This window comes from Lynx rufus, unplaced genomic scaffold (assembly GCF_022079265.1).
Source record: "Lynx rufus isolate CCGP_SWC_20201006 ecotype Redwood Valley unplaced genomic scaffold, mLynRuf1.p SCAF_5, whole genome shotgun sequence".
Taxonomy (NCBI): Eukaryota; Metazoa; Chordata; class Mammalia; order Carnivora; family Felidae; genus Lynx; species Lynx rufus.
Window position 1 is genome coordinate 26496717 of NW_025814867.1, and position 5664 is coordinate 26502380.

At 41.0% G+C, this 5664-nt stretch overlaps 1 pseudogene; it reads right to left on the reverse strand.

The window, feature by feature from the left end:
• Nucleotides 1–684: 684 nt before the first annotated feature.
• On the reverse strand, nucleotides 685–5231 carry LOC124527124 (nuclear fragile X mental retardation-interacting protein 2-like; annotated as a pseudogene).
• Between the last annotated feature and the right edge of the window lie 433 nt (nucleotides 5232–5664).

Below are 5664 nucleotides of genomic sequence, written 5' to 3' on the forward strand. Positions count from 1 at the left end.
GAAAGAAGGAAAATTTTCCCCAACACCCCCCAGAGGCTGCTTAACTCCTGGCAAGACGTGCAAATCATATTCGCTAAAAATAAATAAATAAATAAACACACCCCTGCAAACTTGGAGGCTTTTATCCAGGATTCTTGCGGGGCTCAAAGTATAACCAAAAGATCAAGGGAGGAGTGGGGGAAATGTTGAATCATTCTGGGTTCCCCATGATTAGTGTATCACTTTAGTCACAGAACAAGATAGAACGAGATCTTTTAAGTGGATTTGCCTTTCCAGTGGGTCATTTGTTGCCCAAGTTGATGACAGCAGGAACTTTAGAACCACACTTGGTAATAAATCTGTACTCATTAATCACTTGCATTCACACTTAAAAACTAACAAAAGGAAAAAGAAAACAAAAACTATTCAGTACTGGAGATTAAAGAACCATGTGTAGTCTCTTGAAATAAATGTTGATTCCTTAAGAAGTCTAATTACTTTCAGTTGCCTTTTTAAAAAATAACCATATATGTGTGTGTGTATGTATATATATATTTGTGTGTATTATCCTGTGATTCTACTTATGGTTCCTCTGCTGCGTTGAAGATCTAGGAGCAGAAAAGCCTATGCCCCTCCCCCCGCAAACCCGCCCATGAACGGTGGCTCTAATGTTGCAGAAAGGTTACAAATAGGCAGTCTGGGCCTTCATTGATCTGGACTATCCATGGCTTCATTGTAAGTGATCATCGTTTTAGGCTCTTGCCTCTGCAGATTCCAAACAGATTCCATTTCTTTAGTGTGATAGACAATAGCAGCCCTCAGGTCAAAAGAACCCCAGCTATCATTTGTTTCTAGACCTCTCTGGTATCTCTGTTCTTTGGTGGAGCCTAACAAAGTGTTTGTAGGAGACACCAGAGGATTTTGATTTTCTATCTCGTAGTCCTTTGAGAAAAACACTAAAGCACCTTGACCACCGGTGTCTGAGTTTTGCAGGCCACCCATATGACTGGGTTCCAAGGATAAGGCTCCACTCTCATTAGTAGTCCCAGATTTTCGAATGCTACCCAGAATTTGGGGACTAATCCGTTTTTCCAGCTCATAAGCCTTGGGAAACATGGGATGCTCAGTTCCTGAGGGATTATCCTGGCAGATATTCCCCTTGAAATGTCACCTCCATCACTTTATGATCTGATGACTTCCCAATAACTTCCCAAGTCTCAGGGCCAGCACTGGGCTCATTTATAATTGATAAACCCCACTGATTCTGGAAGATAGCCCCCAGGTTTTGCTGATCTGAGAGGGTAGATCCACTTGTGCTGTGCTCAACAGCACCGTTTGCATATCTGAAGGATAGATGAAAAGGCTAGATTTCATTTGTTCAACAGCCGCTGAAGTCGAACTCGTGTCCCGGAGAACTGAAGCAGTCCCAGAAGAGATGGGTGTTAGAGTATTAGCAGCAGGAGTTAACAGTGGCTGACCCCCTGGAGAATACACGCTTGCATCAGTCCCTGCTGAAACAGGCCCATTAGAAAAGTTGGCCGAAGTAACAGATTTCAGCGCTGACACAGGCACCTGGGATATGGGCTTGAAGACTGGGTCTGAGTTTCCCCAGCCGGTGACGAAGAGGAGGAAGAAGATGGTGACGCAGAAGAGTTCTGTACAGTTTTGTTGAGGTTTTCCTTCACTTTGCTTTGCATAACTTACTTTAGGAACTATTTTAAGCACTGCTATTGTCCACTGCAAAAACGGGGGGTGGTTTGAATAGGGTCCAAGAGTCCTCTTTGGAGGTAACAGCAGAAGGATGCTTTCCTTTGGGCCGATGATCAAACTTTTTGCCGCTCACGCCAGGTTTATATCAGAGCTTTTCCGCAGCATATCACCCACAGCAGGTTTTCCTCGATTTGTTCCTCCAGGCCTAGTTTTGTACTTCCAAATGGGCTTTGAACCATCTACTCGATTTCCCTTTTGTTCACTGTCGTCAGGCCTGAAAGTTTCGAGTCCCTGTTTTAAGGTTGGCGCCCTGGTCTCTTGTTGCCTTATTTTGTCCTGCCCTCAATGAAGGCTTTCACATCCCTGGGCACTATTGCCCCAGCTTTCCTTTTTTTTAAGAGTAGTACATCCGCTCTCAGATCTCACTACCATCATTATCCGCCCCTTTGCCCATATAACCACTAGTAATATAGCCAGAATTATTTGTCGCAACGCCATTTCGAATTGCTACAGTATCAGTCTTCTCTGCAGACTGGTTCTCTCCAGATTTCTTTTCCTAAGACTTCCCATTCTTTTTGTCCATACTGTTCCGAATGAAATTCCTGGTTTTCATTCCTGCTTTCCCAAAGGTGCCAGCCTTTACAGTCTGCTTCGGATTAGTGTCTGCGATCTGTGGGTTGCCATTGAGGACCCTGGAAATAGGGTCGGTAGCTCCATCAGAACCCAGGCTCTTTAAAGATACGTCTCTTTCTCCGGCATTACCATTTAGTTCACCATAGCCTGTTTCCTTCTTCGGCGTCTCCTGGTGCTGCTGGAGGGAGTGTTTGTGCTCATGTTTCAACGCCTTGGGCTGGGCCTTGGGGCTGCCCTTGGCTCCGTGCTGCGGGCACTGGTGATGGTGATGGTGATGCTGGTTGTGGCTGTGGTTCCGGTTGTAGAAATGATGGTGGTGGTGATGCGGCTGCAGCTGCTGCCGGAGGTGATGGTGCTGAGGCTGTGGCTGGCCAGGCTTCTCCACTGAAAGCGGCCGGGACTCCCTGGCTGAGGCTGCGGGCTGCAGCGCCCTCAGGATCTGAGCAGGATGTTTCTTAAGGATAAAAGGCACAGTTCGTCAGAAAGACGTAACAATTATAAATCTGTTAGCCTTTAATGATAGAATCTCAAAATACACGTAGCAAACGCTGGCGGAAGAAAAGGAAGAAATGGATAATCCTGCAATCACAGCCTTGTACATGTAACACTTCTCTTCCAGCAATTGATAGAACAACCAGACAGAAAACATGCAGGAAAGCCACAGAATATCTGACCGACACCGTTGACCACTTTGGTGTAATGGATATTTGTAGACCACTACATTCAACAAGTGTAGAATATGCGTTCTGTATAAGTGCACACGGTGTATTCACTGACATAGACCGCATGCTGGGCCACAAAACAAACCTCAATAAATTTAACAGGACTTAAAGCATACAGACTGTATTCTCTGACTATAATAGAATTAAATGGAAATTGATTATCCAAAGAGATCTAGGGGCACTTGGGTGGCTCAGTCGGTTAAGTGTCTGGCTCTTGATTTCAGCTCAGGTCACGATCTCATGGTTCGTGAGTTCCAGCCCCGCATCGGGCTCCGTGCTGACAGTCTACTTGGAATCCTCTCTCTCTCCCTCTCTTTCTGCCCCTCCCCCCCTCAAAAAAATAATAAACTTAAAAAAAGAGATGCAGAAAAACCATGAATATCTAGAAATGAAATAGCATATTTCTAAATGATTCATGGGCCAAAGACACAAAGGAAATTAGAAAATATTTTGACGGGGCACTTGGGTGGCTCAGTCAGTTAAGTGTCCAATCATGATCTCAGGTCATGATCTCATGGTTCATGAGTTCGAGCCCCACGTCGGGCTCTGTGCTGACAGCTGACAGGCCTGGAGCCTGCTTCCAATTTTGTGTCTGTCTCTCTCTGCCCCTCCCCTGCTTGTGGTCTCTCTCTTCCTCTCTCTCAAAAATAAATAAACATTAAAATAAAAGGAAAAATATTTTGAACTGAATGACAATGAATACAACATACAGAGAGAGAAAGCAGTCTATTGAAAGAATCTATGGATTTATATGCTTATATTAGAAAAGAAGAAACATTTAAAATCAAGGACTAAGATCCCACATTAAGAAAGTAAGAAAAGAAGAGCAGAGTAAAAACAAAGTTAAGTAGAAGGAAGGAAATTATAAAGGGAAGAGAATAAGTCCTTGAAAGAGAAGAGACAATAGAGAAAATTAAATCTAAAAGCTGGCTCTTTGAAGAGATCAATGAAACTGACAAACTTTTAGTTAAGACTGATGAAGAAAAAAAAGGAGAGACGGGTGCCTGGGTGGCTCAGTTGGTTGAGCATTGGACTTCAGCCCAGGTCATGATCTCAAGCCCCACATCGGGTTCTGCACTCTCCATGCAGAACCTGCTTCAGATCCTCTGTTCCTCTCTCTCTCTCCCTCCCCTGCTTGCTCTCTTTCTTTCAAAAATAAATAAAACATTTTTTTTAAAAAAAGGAGAGAATACAAATCACCAATAGCAGGAATGGGAGATCATCAACTACAGATCCTTCAAAAATTAAAAATATAATAAGGAAATTTTATGAACAATTTTATTGCCAACACGTTAAAATTTTTTTTGACAAAATGGACAAATTTATTGGAAAATACACCTTACCAAAAAATGGCACAGGAGAAAAAGTCTGAATAGTTCTAGTGTATGTATTAAAGATTGAATTTATTATCAAAAACTATCTTTCTGAGATAACTCTAGGTCCCGATGGTTACATGGTGAAGCCTATGAAAAATTTAATGAAGAAAAAATGTATACAAACTTTTTTTAGAAAATAGAAGTGACCACTGCACAACTTATTCTAATGCTAGCATTACCTTTATATCAAAACATTCAAAGAAATTACAAGAAAACCATAGATCAATATTTTTCATAATTATAGATATAAAAATCATTAACAAAGTATTAGCAAATAGGTGAAGGGGGTCAAAAGGTACAAATTTTCAGTAATAAAATATCTGAGTCATGGGGATGTAATCTACAGCATGGTGGTTATGGTTAATAATACTGTATTGCATACTTGTAAGTTGGTATGAGAGGAGATCTTAAAAGTTCTCATCAGAAGAAAAAGCAGTTTTGCAGCTATGTATGTGCTTATTGTGGTAATAATTTTGCAATATATACAAATATTTAATCATTATATGGCATACCTGATCACATACGTCAATTGTACTTTAGTAAAAAGAGATAGCAAGAGGGAAGATACATCACGACTAATTAGAGTTCATCCTAGGAATGTAAGGTTGATTTAACATTTGCAATGAATCGGTGTAAATCACTATATTAACAGAATACACTAGGAAAGTCATATGATCATTTTAATAGACGATTAAGAAGCACTTGACAAAATTCAACATTCTTGAATGATATAAATGTTCAGTGAACTAGAAATAGGAAGGAAATTCCTCAAACTGATAAAGGACATCTACAAAAAGCCTACAGCCGACATCGTGCATAATAAAGAAGGACGGACTTATTTCCTGCTGAGGATAGGAACAAGGCAGGAATGTGTGCTTTCCTAACTTGCAATACAGAGGGTGGTGGCTGAACTCAAAAGAACTGCATTTATAATCTTACTTTGCATTTCAGACTACGTCAGTTTGAGCACTGTATACTCTCTGAGGCTGTTTCTGCATCTGTGAAGTGAGTACAATAATGCTTGCTTTGGCAATTGGGTTAAATGCCTAGCACAATGCCTAACATAGCAAAGAGATTAATAAGTGTAAGTATTACATTTGTACCTACCCAATAGTCTATAAGCTCTCTGAAGACAGAAACCATTTCTCTTTTATTTATTTCCAAATCTTCAGTGCTTAGCTCAGTACCTAGTACAAAGTGGATATTATGTAAAAATTTGTTGATTAAATTATTAGGATTGAGAC